Consider the following 14,915-nt stretch of genomic DNA (forward strand, 5'->3'; position numbering starts at 1 on the left):
TCTATCTCATGTGCGCCGTGTGTCATAATCGCTCTCAAATGTTGATGAGTTTTCCAAATGCGGGGCATTTTCGATTATCGTTTCTTCATAAATTTTCATTTATATTTCAAAATGAAAGGAAATTTTCTATCATCATCAATTCCGCATTAAATATTGCTCGAACGAAAAAAAATATGATCGGAAAACGAATCACCATATGGCCTGAGACTGTGTTTATATCTCTAAGGAGTATGACACGGTGGCAGCAACGGCGGTGAAGTGTGAATTGTCAAAACACCATCGATAAGATCGAATCGCCTGTATAAACATAAATTCTGAGTTTTTTGTTCATGTTTGACTTGGTTTATTTAGCTGCTTTCGGGTATTTCAATTTGAAGATGCATTCATAACTGCTACAGTCTGTCGGTATTCTTTTCAAATGTACATTCACATAACGCGACACGTGACAAAATTGTTTTTACATTAATGTGATCAGTAATCCGTTTGGATTAACCCACGCTTACTTTTTTCTCTTGCACCCGGATCAGGACATGTGCTCAACTCTCATTTAACGACTGCAATAATTATGACGAAGAAGAAAATGCCAAAAGTCATATAAAATGAATGACACACGACGCAAGAAGAAAAAAAAAAGAGAAAATAAGAGCCTAGAAGAAGAGAAAGGTCATGATCCGAAGTCACTGTCGATAATAAGTGAAATCACAATTAGATTGCAGCGGCCAAACAAAATGCCAACCACCGCCGACGACGTTGTCAGCGGCATTTTTAACGAGAACAAAATTTAGTACCATATTGTATCAGAAAAAAGTTATGCAGCAGATGAATCATTCCATGGTTCATTGGTTATGTCACTGTCATTTGCTTTCGCATTATTATTACCAAAACGATACATCGAACCCAAAAATAACAGAAATTATCAGCACTTTGTTATAAATTGAGTCCATAGATAATCACGATTCTCATTAGAAAAGCATGAAAGCATTTGCCGCATACAAACATTATCGGCTCTAATTAGTGCACTGAATGAATCGCTTCGGGTCTTGTGACATATGAACGAACAACAGCATAATCCCAGCTGACATTCGTAGATCTTGACATTTTGATAGGACACAACGACATGAAAGTGAACGCAATTAATAATGCACGAATTGACAACAAGCAAGCAAATAGGCAAAAAAGAAACACGTAATTTCTTTCGTGCAACGCAGTCTAGACACGGTACGGACGTCATTTCGTTGCCCAGAAGAAACAGAGCAGTAAAATTCACTGCAAATTATATGCTATGCACTGTATCACATCTGAATTAAAGCAACATTGCAATAGTTAGATTTAATTCAATTTGATTTTTTTTGCGACAGTTTTTTATGCGAATCGTAACAAAAATGATGCTTGTTTCAACAAGTCAAATAGGCAGGTGACAAAACGATTTTACATAGAATTTCAATCATTTAGTTGGACATTTTTTAAAAAATGAATTTCATACAACGAGCTTAAAGAGACACAAAGAGAGAAAAAAAATCCAGCAACTTGTCGTGTCAGTCACTTTTCAAATATTAATCCATAAATGGTATGCCTTTTTTCTGAAAGTGCAAAAGTGTCACCAGCAGCCAGCATACTTTTTATGTGGAAAAGAAACATTACACACTAATTCCTAAAGTCAACTGAAGCCGTAAAAAAAGTGAGTGAAAGAGAATGAGATAGAGCAAATGATAGAGACATAGACAAAAAAGAATTCCATTTGAGAATGGTGTTAAAGTGTAATTTATTTGTCTAGAATTCGGTGTGACATTTTGACGAACAATCAAACGAAGCGAATTAATCTGATGTGGGAAAAAGTGGATAAAATTGGCCACTCTCGAATTAAAACTGATTGAAACTCCGTGGGCATTTCACAGTCTTTCAAAAAAAAGAATTGGCGATGCATTAAAAGCATCGAATTCAAACGAAAATGAAATTCATTTGAGAAAAATGTTACAGAAATGTAATAAAGAGTAGAAAAAAGAGTAGCATTCCATTATATGGAATGTTGTGTGTGCACAAGCATACAGTGTATTGCAACGGGAGATTTAACCATTTTGAAAGCGATAAAATATGTAATGCAATCTGAAAATTATGTGTGCCGCCGCACAGACAGACATGCATTTATTTTTCTCCATTGAATGGATGAACTAGAAAACGAAAATTATTTTTCCATTTTCGCAACACTTTTGATTTTAAATCCATCACACACACAAAAAAAAAATTATATAATTTGTGATGATTTTGTTTTCCATTCGAGTGGATTGGATGCGCGAAATAAATGTGCATGGTTGATGTGTAGTTTTCGCTTATATTATCACCATTTCGAAAGATGAACGGTGTAAATTCGTGATTACGGTCGTGCGATGTTGGCAAACATCGAGAAAATTCGAATAATATCGAAAATTGTGTATTTTTTTTTCCTCTTTCTCTCATCATTTCACAGATGTATCACGCTTGATCTGCTTCAAAACACACGTCTGGCGATATGAATTTTTTAGTGTAATGCTTGATGAATTCGAGATATCGTGTGAGTGGAATCTGTTTCAACACACACAATGCATAGAATGGTTAAAGTGGTCCGGCTGCATCATGTGGATGAATTTTGTTTTTTGGTTTCGTTTTATAGCGTGCGCATTCAGAGAGTTTGAGCCCATTTTTATAGCTTATAGCTCATAAACTAGCATACCAAAACATCATCTATTTTTACAGACATTGAATCGAGTTGTGCATATAACATCACACCGCAAAACGGCCAACCATGATGATTAATTTCCAATTCTACACAATTTTTATGATTTCATGTCTCGAAATAAATCTATTGTCTTCTTTTGTTCGTTGCCATACCATCTTGGCGACAATAAAACTGACGGAGTATAAAAAAAGGATGAACAAAAGGAAACGAACATAAAATTCGTGCAAACTTCAACGGGTGTACCGATTGTTTCATTTCCTACTGCCGTCATTCTCTTCGCCCGGTTTTCGAGGGGGAGACCATGAGAAAAAGAGAAAATTCTTAGACAAATAAAGGAAAACGAAACAAATATTCATCGCTGCAATTCAAACATTGCATTGTGCAGTATTGACTTAAGTCACATCACGGAAACATATAATCTTTTTATATGTTTATTTTCGTTTAATTAATTGCACTGCTGTGTGTGCAAGTTGGTGTGCACAATAAAAAAACACACATCTAACAGCGCTGTGTTCAATAATTGGTTTGCGTGTGCGTCGTCGCATAGAGAACCGAACCAAACCTATTCCCATATTCAGTTTGTGCATCGATAATTTATAGCTCAAAGCTGTAATTAAAAATGCTTGGATCTCTCACTCATTCTCCTGTCCGCTCGCTCACTCATTCGCTCGTTCAAAGAACTATCGGGGTCTGGTCGGTTTGGTAGTTTATTTTTTTTATTCTTACGTAATTTTCATTTCTGGCATTCAGCGAATTAAGTCTTCTTTTGTGTAAACACAAGTTATTGCTTCTTCTTTTTCTTCTTTCGATTCTAACTTTTTTCGATCGAGTAAGCAGCGTCGAGTGCATTTGAAGAGAACAAAAAAAAACAAATTCCCGCACAGATCTTAATTAAATTCTCGCTATTTGCTTGCATTTTGACTTTTTCGTTCCGCACAAAAACTATTTTAATGCATACACTAGAATGCAAGCCATGTCAAGTCAGTCCAATGCACACACGCACAATTTGGGAGCTCATACAGTGCATGTTGAATGGTGTGAGGCGAAAAAAGGGAATCAAACAAAAGTCAACGGGGCAAAAATGCAAAGAACAAGAGAACAAAAATCAAATGGAAGAAAAAAGGAAGTATGGCATTTGATTTTTGATTCAATTTTCTTGTTGCATTATATTCATACGGTTGTCGAATTCGAAAAATTCTTACTGTCAATGTTAAAATGTCAATATGTCGTCTTTTGCTCACACATAATCATCAACATCATCAGGTATGCGTGAAATGTTTCATGTGTTTAGCTTCATTCTTGTGCTTTCAACTGAAAAATGCTTTATATATAGCTGAACCCAGAATATGATAAGAAAAGAATAGAGTGCGCGCTCGAATAAGAAAATCCAATAAACATGTGTAGCCGAGTCGCTAGCGACTAAATAATGCAAAAGGGTCATTTTCTTTTGAAATTGAACGGTGATTGCAATGAGTGTCATTTTTTTTTTACTACGGTGCGTTTTTGAATTATGGCGGTTCAACGTTCTTTTCATTTTAAATTGCATTTAATGCTGAAAGAAATGTAACTGAATGAAAAAGTATGAATTTGATAACTAATATTATTGTTGAATTACTGCTTGTCGTCGTCGTCGTCGTCCCTTGCTACAGTCACACTTGAACTTGGGCTTAGACTTGGTGTATGCAGAATATGGCCGTTGAGAAGATTGCAATTGTATATGCTTGAATGGAATATGGAAATGACTGTTGAGTGGCTTGACAAAATTGAATTTGAACGAGCAAAAAAAAGAGACAGAAAAAAAAGAGTGGTCGTTACATTCAATAAGCATATTCTATTTGGCCTGTGGCGTTGAAAAGGCCAACCAACCGGTACACTTCGTTCAGCGAAATCACTTCGTTTTTTAATGGGATTTATTTGCATTGAGTATGCTTGTGTAACTTTATTATTTGTATACGCAAAGTGTGTTTATTTGGTCGCCGATTCCATTTATAATTTTTTTTTTGGATTGAAGCCGGAGCAGTTCAAGTGCATATTTTAGTAGCTTTGATATTTTATTAAATTTTCGTTGCGTTTTAGGGGGCATTGGCAGTTTGACGAACTTCAATTTTTATTTTTACTTTAAAGTATATATACGTGTAATGGAATAAAGCAATGCATTTACTTAGATTGACTTCGAAGGCGGTTCGATTCGCGCACGATGTAATGTATAAACAGGATGCAAAAATGAAATTGACGAACAAACGACAATGCAAAGTATGGTAAGATGGTTATGGTATACTACACACCAATTGTACGAAGGAAAAGGATACATTTATAGTACCTGTGCATTAAATATACTCGCCGAGTTGCTTCTTTCAGAAAACCATTTTACAAACTCAAGCATTGCCCTAATGAACCGTTAAGTGAGCACCCTTCAGTAGCTCTTCTTACTATGCTCTTGGCACACGCAAAATACACCGTGGAGTTTCCATTTCGATTCAGATCCATTTTCGGTTTTTCTTTTTATTTTGTAGTGCACAGTGCGGTTCCTTCGAAGACGATAAAATATGATTATTATTTGCACACAAGTGAGTTCGCCTATTTCCATCATCGTTGCATTTTACATCGATACTATTTTAAAAAAAAACGTTCTTTTGTAATAAAATGATATTACAAGAGTTTCGTTTCTCATTTAATTGCAGCAAATAAAGATGAAGACGAAAAATGATGTCGACAAGATGTTCTCGATGTGTGCCGATTTCGTTTCAAATGCTATGAATTGCTGCAGCTCGAGAATCCCCCGTAGATTTGAAGCGAAAAAAAACATGAAATAAAAACCAAGAAACGCAACACAAAAGAAAATTGACTTAATTTTCGGTTTTTCGAGTGTTTCAGTTGAAAATGCGGCAAACCAAATTCGTATTCACATGAATGATTATATATATCACAATTTCGTTTCTATTCTACAAACTCAAATCAAAATTAATACACTAGGATTTTTAACAATAGACCAATGTCCTTAAATACGAAAGGATTGTAGCGATAGAGAGCAGTTGAAATACGTGGAGACGCCAACTGTGTGGTTCTTTAATCGAAACCGTTATGTTTGCGCGAGATATTCTGCCATCATCATATCGTCGTCGAACTTTTAATGACGTAATAATTATGTTGATGCATATCCCATAACGAGAATCAGTGTCATTTGCAGTGGAAAATAGAAAAAAAAGGATTTCAACGATCTTTGCTTGGCGTTATGTGCGGTAATTATGATTTTTTTACTTAATTAAAATCTCATTTTTAGATATGCATGTAAATGAATACTCCAATTTTCAGTTCATTTTTTATGGTGCTATTTATATACACATACACACCCTTCAAGCGTCGAAAAGCGATAACGGAAATCCCGGAGTCATTTACATTCCAAACATTTCCCATTTTCTGATAAGATCCAATTTCTCATTATACACACTTTCACTACACGCACAACTAGTGCGCTGCTAATTTAACTTTAACACTTTTTTCCGTCGCTCGTCCGAAAAAAGGACTCATAAAATTCAATGGGGTTGAAGGGTGTTTTTGTCGTCTCTATATATGTTGAACAAAACTATAATTATGAACATTGATCTTACGACCAGATAAATCGAATTTAATTGGGATATCCAATGCAATGAATAGTACCATTTGCTTGAATTGTTCGGTTTTTTTATTATTGTACTCATTTTTTTACGATTCATATCGTTTTATATTTTTACCCTTTTTCGTCGCAATTTTATAAAAAAAAACGCGCTTTAAGATTGTAATCAGCACGAAAAGAAAATCGGAAATTCAATTATAACACCGTTCACCAAAAAGTGACTATGAAATATACAGAAAAAAAACTATTTAATTCAAAAAGCACCGAGATTTATCTAGCCAAACAACAGAATCAACAGTCCCTGAAGTGACGGAAAACATCTATATAAATATACAATACTATGTTATAAATCGTTTATTTTGTGATGTTTCTTTGCTGAAACAGAAAAGGTATGCGAGTGTGTGTGTGTTGATTTCGAACCCCTTTCGTTTTCTCATTCATCACCGGTGCTACATTATATTTGACTACAGTATATGGGCAAACAATTCATTGTATTTTTATGAATGTCGAATACCCTTGCAATAACTGTATTTCTTTTACCAATTCCAATAAGCGCGAAGTGCAAATGTTTGCTCTCGTTTTGAAAAAGAGGGCGCTGAGAGTTTCAAACCAATTTCTATTTTTAACGACTTTTTTTCTGCTCTTTTTCTCTTCATTTCATTCGAAGCACGGTTATTGTTTCAATCGAGGGAATTTTGAAAATAGAACAAAATGGGGTTGAAGTTGATCAAAATCGGGACATACACATTAAATGGAATGTCGAGTGAGTGGCAATCTGGATAGGTTTTTTTTTCATCTACTCATATGTGAATAACATTGCTTTATTCGTTCGTGATGATATCGCTTGCGCAGAGATTAAGCTATTGAATATATAGGTGAAACACATGCATTGTACGTACACAAATCGAGTGCAAAAATAATGAAGAGATAATGAGTGGAAGGGTTCAGTGCAAAATTTATTGATTGTGGCTACGGATTATCATCAATCGACTAGAAAAAGCAATGACATCAATGCTTTTTATTGCATCTCTTTCTTCATTTATCTCTCAGTCTCACTCTGTTTTTATCGTTCACATTCTCTTTATCAATTTCGAGTGCTTGTTGAATGTGAAAATCTCTGATGTAATCTCTCGAGAGCCATCAATCAATTTCGGTTTGTTCGTGATGAACGTAAATCGATCGCATGTATGTGCTGGCTGTTTTTTTCCAAATAAAAATTAGTTCAATATTATCAGACCGTTGAGTGGAAAAAAAGAGGTTGAAATGCAAGCGATCGAAAATTAATGTTTGGAAAAATAAAGAAACCGCATAAATATTAAATTTATCCGAAACAATTGCGTTGCATTTCCCACAAAATTGTGTTCACTTCAATTTCAACGAAACCGCAACATTCAACCAAGAAAGATAAACAAACGGTACATTTTCATCGAACTATATGTGAATGGGTTTTCCTAGACACAAACTTAGAAAAAGTGAACAAAAAAGAAAGTCGTTTTTTCTCTCTTTCTCGGTGTGTAATTTAAATCTAAATGATATGGATGAATTCTAAATGCACGAGTTATGAGAACAAAAGTTCTCGATATTTATGGGAAATAAAGAGTGAAAAACGATAAAGAGAGATGTAAGAAAAGGAAATAAACACACAGTGCAATGTTGTCTAATTGATGATTTTGCCTATTGTTATGCATTTGAACCTATTTAGATCGGTTTATGAGTGTTGTATGGGTCTCGGATATCACCTTAGAATTGATGGGAAACAATTTTTCACTTCGATACCGTCAATTCATTCTGTCGCATTCAATGGCTCATTATTTCTCTTACTCTCGATTTTCTGTTCGCTGAAAGAATATCTGAAACGCATCGTATTATAGTTTTTTTCCTTCACTCGTCTAATTGTAATTTTCTCCATTTTCGTTGATCAATTAATTTCATTATATTAGAAAAGTTTCTTTTTTTTCTTTCTTTTACTTTCACAATCTTCTAGAGAGTCATGGAATTTCTTTTGTTATGTGCCAACATTGCTTCTTTTTTAAATAAAATTGGGAAGTCACACGCACACGGAATGAAAATGTACACAAAACAAAAATCAATAAAACACACGTCGAGAAAAGTGAGTGTGAGTGAGTGAGTGAGAGGAAGACAAAGGAGAATGGAAGTTTTCTTGCCCCGATATTCAAATCGATTTCAATGGAATTTAATTAGACGGAAATTCCCATCGTGCGTCAAAAATGACACGGTAAAAATACGTGTATGCGCTGCAATTGAACATGGCAAAACAGAACATCAGACAACAGAAAATCATTAAAGATCATTTTCTGTCTATTACGTTGCCGCCACACGCATTCAATTTTGTTGCGACTTTTTGCGCGCACATCTAATTCGCACGTGCAAAAGAAAAATAATTCCATGAACGAGACGCAAAAACATTGATCAGAAATTCTTTAGCATCTATTTAACGATGCGGTCGTTGTAAAATACCAAAAAAGAAATTTTTGTTTTGAAATCGATAAAAACAACAATTTTACTGGTGTATTGAGAGAGACAAACACCCTTCGTTAGTATGCATTATACGTCGTGTGTGCATATTACCATATATGCACATAATTATGGATATATCTCTTGCAAGTTGCATCGCGCGTGTATGCGTATGTGTGTAAATGGCGAAAAATTTAATGAGAAATCATAAAATAGCAGCATACACGCAAATCATTCAGTGTTTTAATTTTTCAAGTGCGTGAATTTGTCTCGTTTCTTCTTTCATGTGTTTTCATATGTCGTGGCCATATATCCATATGACTGTGCCAAAACAACCGAGATGACGACGGTTGTTAAAATTGCGTATGGTAAATTATTTTCATTTGCACGTCGATTTCGTTGCTGTTTTCGTTGCTTGTTATGGTATTTGAGTCATGGCTATTACAAAAATGAATCGTTTAGTATACCAGTGCCAGTCATTTTTGGTTGATTGAATAATGAAATCGCTTGAATGACTCTCTCTCTCTCTCTCTCTCTCTCTGTATCTTTCTTTGAACAAATCACAAAGAGCCATAAAATTTACACATCTCCCGTTGCACATATAGATTTATATTCAACGGCATTGGCTGCAACGGATCAATGCTTCAAACAATATTCAAATGCATTCGTATAAAAAAACCGTGAACCGATAATGATTTGTACGACAACAGCAGTACATATCGAATGAAATGCTCAAAAGGGAAGAAAGCGGTTTTTCTTTTGATAAAGTCAATAAAAAATTGTTATGCGACGTAAAGAGAAGAACGATTAATAAAAAAAATGCATACAAAAGAAAAGACAATTTATGCAAGGAGAAATATGTGTATTCAAAGAAGAAGGACAACGCTTAACACCCATAGAATCGAAATCGTAGAGAGTGAGAGAATAGAGGATAAAATGCATGCGAAAAAAAAACAAACAATTGTTTCTATTGTGCATTGCTATTGTTGCGAGTTTTCTTATCCCTATAACCACTTGCGCGATTCGTTCTGTATGAAATGCATACATGAGTGTTGATATGTGAATGTTCGCTTCGTCTTGTGTCCGTTATTGTGTTGTGTATGCGCATCGCAATGTTTGCAGCGATTTATATGGTAATAAGACGCATTCAAACAGCTTCGTTTCATCATATGCACAATATTTACGCCTAATATTTGCATATCGAATGAAATGACTATTTAAAAAACGTCAACAACAGCACATTTTCGACAGTCTTGGATGCACCGTTGAGCTTTTCAAGAATCCATCATAATTCCATCTTTCCAGATGGATTCCCATTCTTATTCAGATGCATAAACAGACAATTTTACTTTCGACAAAGTGAATGCAAGCGAAAGAGAAAAATGAATAAAAGATTTCTTTTCTTTCATTTCCTCGGTTAAGTCGCTTGATGATATAACATTGTTAAACGGCATTATTTGCGGTAAATTGAGTGGAATCGATGACAGATCACAAACACGATGCTAGATTGTGCATAAACACATATTTATATATGCAGTTTTTTTCAATGTGCGACTCAACAATTTGCATTTAACGGGGCAACCGAGTAGAATGATGATTGAAATCGATTCTTGTTGTCAACAACGCTAATCTTTGACAAAATGAATGAGAGAATGTGAAAAGGGCAAACATCGGCGGAAATTCTCACGATGAAGACAACGCTTTTCGCGTTTCATTAATTCATTCACACACATACACAAACAAAGAACGTATGCTTTTTCGGCACTGTCAAATACTACTTTTTTCCGTTACGACAGTAGAGAAAAAAAAGTGCTCACCTTTAAACTATTACAGGCGCAAAAGATAATTTCACTTAATCACGGCAACGAAACGTTTTAATAAAAGAAAAATAACAATTTATGTGTAAAAGTGTAGCCAAAGTGACACGAGAAATAAAAATGTTCGAAAAATCCGTAAATGTAATTCGAGTTAAAGTTCACAAAGGGTGACTGATAATATAATTCTTCGTCGAGTCTTTTTGTGTTAAAAGTCCATGATTTGTTAATTTAATGGAATTTCGTGCACAATTTAAAAAAAAGTTGTTTTCTCTATCATTTCGAACGAAGAAAAAAGAAGAAAAACATGTAGTTGAATGCACTATTTCAAACGGAATCCATTAAGTAACCGAAAAGAGTACGTGTAAAGAAAGTGTATCGGCATGGACTGTGTGACACACAAAGGTGAACCGAACGCAAGACCGAATGTGTAACCACAAGAAAGCCTGTGTATACAATCGCGAATGTAATCAAGGATGACGCAAAGAAAGAAGGGAAACAAGTCGCATACATAATGAATCATGCCGAGAAACTTGAATGAATTTATGCGGTCCCGGGTATATGTGTGTAAAAAAACTGTATACACCACAAACCGACCCAACGAACCGGCGACCAAATACAAAATGTGTGTTGATGGAAATCTCAAATCCATTTGGAATAAAAGACAAATAAAAAAGAAATGAAGAAAAGAATAGAAATAAAAAGCAATTCCGAAGGAACAATAGCAAACTGCATAATTTAAATTAAATGCGATAATTTATGTGGTGATAATCAAAATGAATATCACTACACATCACCGTTGCACAGACTATTTGGTTTTGGTATATAAATCTAACTTCTTCTAGGCATATGAATAATCTACATATGCAAATCTTGTTTTGCCCAACTCAAATTCAATTCTAATGTATCTCTTTCCCTTTCTGTCTCGATGAGTGTGTGAAACGCATTCAAACCCCGAAAACGATGGCCGAACGATTTTATTTTGCATTACATATTCAACACACTCGGTCATTTTAATTTGGAGCCAGTTCAGTTGGGTTGCGGTAATCTGCATTTTATTTATTTTATCATCATTCTACTCTCCTTTCTTTCGACTGTTACGTCTAGTCCATTTGATGTATGTTTGCATTTCGATCATTTTTGTGCAAAGGAATTAAACAGAATGAAAAGAGAAAAAAAAATATTTTTGATCAGCATAGAGATAAAGCGAAAAGTGCCGTAAAATAACTTGGACGAAACAATTTTTGGAATATTTTAAATGGCAATTCATTGAAATGGTGAATGGAGAGAGAAAAAACCGGATGTATTTGTTTTTTCCTCTGGTTTTTTTGTTCGCTTTTTCTTCTGCTTCTCCGAAATATTTAAGAAAGTCAAATTGTTTTCATAGTGCATACACACAATTTACACACTTAGTCATCGCCTCCGTAAACAAACCGAAAGTACAACGAAAACCATTGAATCTCACTTTTCTGTTAAATGGTTCACATCAAACAATTTTACGATTTTTTTTACTCTTCAACAAAGCATCGAAATAAGGGAAAAAGAAGCAAGTTTACACCAAAATGTTACCATTCCGTAACTAATATTTAGAAATGTTGAAACATTTATTTTTTGGAAACTGTAAAAACTTGTTGCAATAATCTTAAACACGTTGCTTAGAATGGGGTGCGATTAATGTATAGACACCAAGTAAAGTGATAAATATAGAGCAAGTCTTAATGGAAATACCAAACACAGAGAATACAGAAGGAGAGTGTGAATTAAGAAGGGAGTTCATCATTCGAAATTCAGTTGTTGTTTTTATTTTCAATTTCTTGAGATGATGGCAAGAATAAACTGCATCATCGCACACACACCACTCATGCTGTGCTCACACTGCTAAGTGGCAATATATCTGTTACATTCTCTGTATATCTTGAACAAAAAAAAGTTTTCTACCCTAATTGCGGTTAAACGTTTTACATTTGATCTGAATTCAAGATGCAAGCAGAAATGAAGTGTGTTGTGCCAATGAACTCTGCTCTCAATCCGTGCATCTTTCTTAAAATTAAGTGTAATGTCATCAATTAGCATTTGGTTCAATTACTGAACGGATTTCATTCGGAATTGCAAACACATTTCATTTTCTCGTTGACGTCAAGAAAAGATACACCGAATGAAATGATGTGCTGGGAATGATTCATGTATTGATTCTATTTTGAAATAATGCCGATAATGACAAAGCTGAAATGACATATGAAGAGACATTCAATTGGGGAATGAGAAAGAGAAAGAAATGGTTCACAAATTTATAGCTTCCTTTCGGTGTCTTTTCGAAAGTTGGTGAAACAAAGAGACCACACCAAATGAATTAGCCGCTCATGCATGCATATAAATTCATTTCAATACAAAGTGCATGAATGTTCATTCGTTATTCTAGTGAGTGTGTACCGATTGTTATCAGTAAAAGAGACAAACCATTTTCATAAGTAAACAACCGAAAAGAAATACAAAAAATCTACTCAATCTCTTTTCCTTCGGTCTTTGGTTTGGCACTTTCACAGACTTCGGTCTAAGCATATCCATGTTTTTCTTTATCTTCCAGTCAAAGTCGATCGACAATTATTTGTCTTTTTGGTTGGAACAAAAAACCATTTTTTTTTCTTCGAATAAGTTGGCTGTCAAATGGAATGTAGTTTTGTGTCATTTGTGCCCAATATATATCTATATAGATTTGTTTGTGTTGCATTGTTTGTTGAAGGCACATTTTTTCCATATTACAATAACACGTACATTCAATTTGATTTGAAAATATCGGAGACTTTTCAAAATATGTCGCTTTACGGTCAATTGATTCGGCTTGTCGAAATGTACAAATTCAAATGAGATTGAACCCTGCCACACATTGACAACATAGAAATCATTAGGCCGTTGAAACAAATCCAAGAATAAAAGAATAACAATGTATTCCAGACATTGAAAAGCGATAATTCAAATCATTTACGCTCTTCGAAAATGATTATTTTTGTGATATCGATCAAATAAAATCAAAATTGGTGATAATCAAAAGGGCGTTTTGGATGTTCGGGTTGTTTCAAATCGCATCGATCCTCATGATTATCGTTTTGATTGGATTAAATTATAGGAATGTCACAGAATTTGAACACGAAAAGGACACCGAAGAAGAAAAAAGAACGAAGGATACATACAATTGGGCACAGCTGTGTTTCAGCTGATGTCATTGTTCAATAGTCGGTCACAATGTTCTTTGAAATCAAAGTTCAGGTATAAAACTTGAGAGAGTTCCTTGAACGAGAAAGTGTTTATTCAAGAGAAAATTTCCATAGAAATGGTTATATTTAAAAATGGATTTTCTCATTGTATACCTCTTTTGAAAATAAAAAAAAAATCGAAACAATAACACCGAACTGTGAATATCCCGATGACATAATGGCACTGTATCCCACTTTCATTCCCATTTCGGAAGCGTTACCTACTCAGGTAGAATTGAAATCACAAGTGATTAAATGACTAAATCCTTGTGCATAATGTATTATAAATCGTGTCGATTCAAGAGGTTTTAAGTTGTTTATTTACCCTTAAGAGGTCAAGTGTTGAAGACGAATACAAAAAAATGATATTAATTGGTATCATTTTCTAGGGCAAAAAGGATTGATTGCAATCAATTCATTCCTTCAAGCAGGTTCACATATTATGTCTTGCTTTTAACAAACAAAAAAACGATTTATTAAAAAGTTGTTTTCGTGCATGTAAAATGAGTATTTTTTCCCCGATGGGTGTTTCAGGCAATACAATTTAGCGTCTGCTGCTGTTATTGATTACATGCACGCACAATAAATGCAATTGAAATGATATAAGGAAAAAAAAACTGTACGACGGCCAAACGAAACAAAACAAAAATGAAAAAAATGTGTATTCCGATAGCGAATTGTAATGATAATCTGTAGATTTTTTTCTTTCTTTCGGCGAACGCTAGTTAAACGCGAAAAAATCATTCGAAGTGAGACGATTAGATTTATTTTTATGGTTCAAAACACCATATACATTTTAATTATTATGGATATTTAATGCCGTGACTGGCACGTCTATTTCACTGTTCAATAGATATTTTTTTTTCTCTCTGTTTTACTACTTTCCATCGCTTCATCGCGCTTTGTCTCTCGATGTCTACACTCGTAGCTCATTCCACCCAACACGCACACACACATGGTTGTGCGTTCGCAAAAACGATTTGACTACGCGCTTTATTTATATCGATGATAGTATTTCATGTTGTTATGTCCACATGTGCCGCGTGCAC

At 34.5% G+C, this 14,915-nt stretch overlaps 1 protein-coding gene across 4 annotated transcripts in view; it reads right to left on the reverse strand.

The window, feature by feature from the left end:
- LOC116340488 (rap1 GTPase-activating protein 1) overlaps nt 1-14,915 on the reverse strand; it is a 137,403-nt gene that overhangs the window by 81,910 nt on the left and 40,578 nt on the right. The window lies entirely within an intron of this gene.

This window comes from Contarinia nasturtii, unplaced genomic scaffold (assembly GCF_009176525.2).
Source record: "Contarinia nasturtii isolate CC-2019 unplaced genomic scaffold, AAFC_CNas_1.1 Cnas_scaffold_695, whole genome shotgun sequence".
NCBI lineage: Eukaryota > Metazoa > Arthropoda > Insecta > Diptera > Cecidomyiidae > Contarinia > Contarinia nasturtii.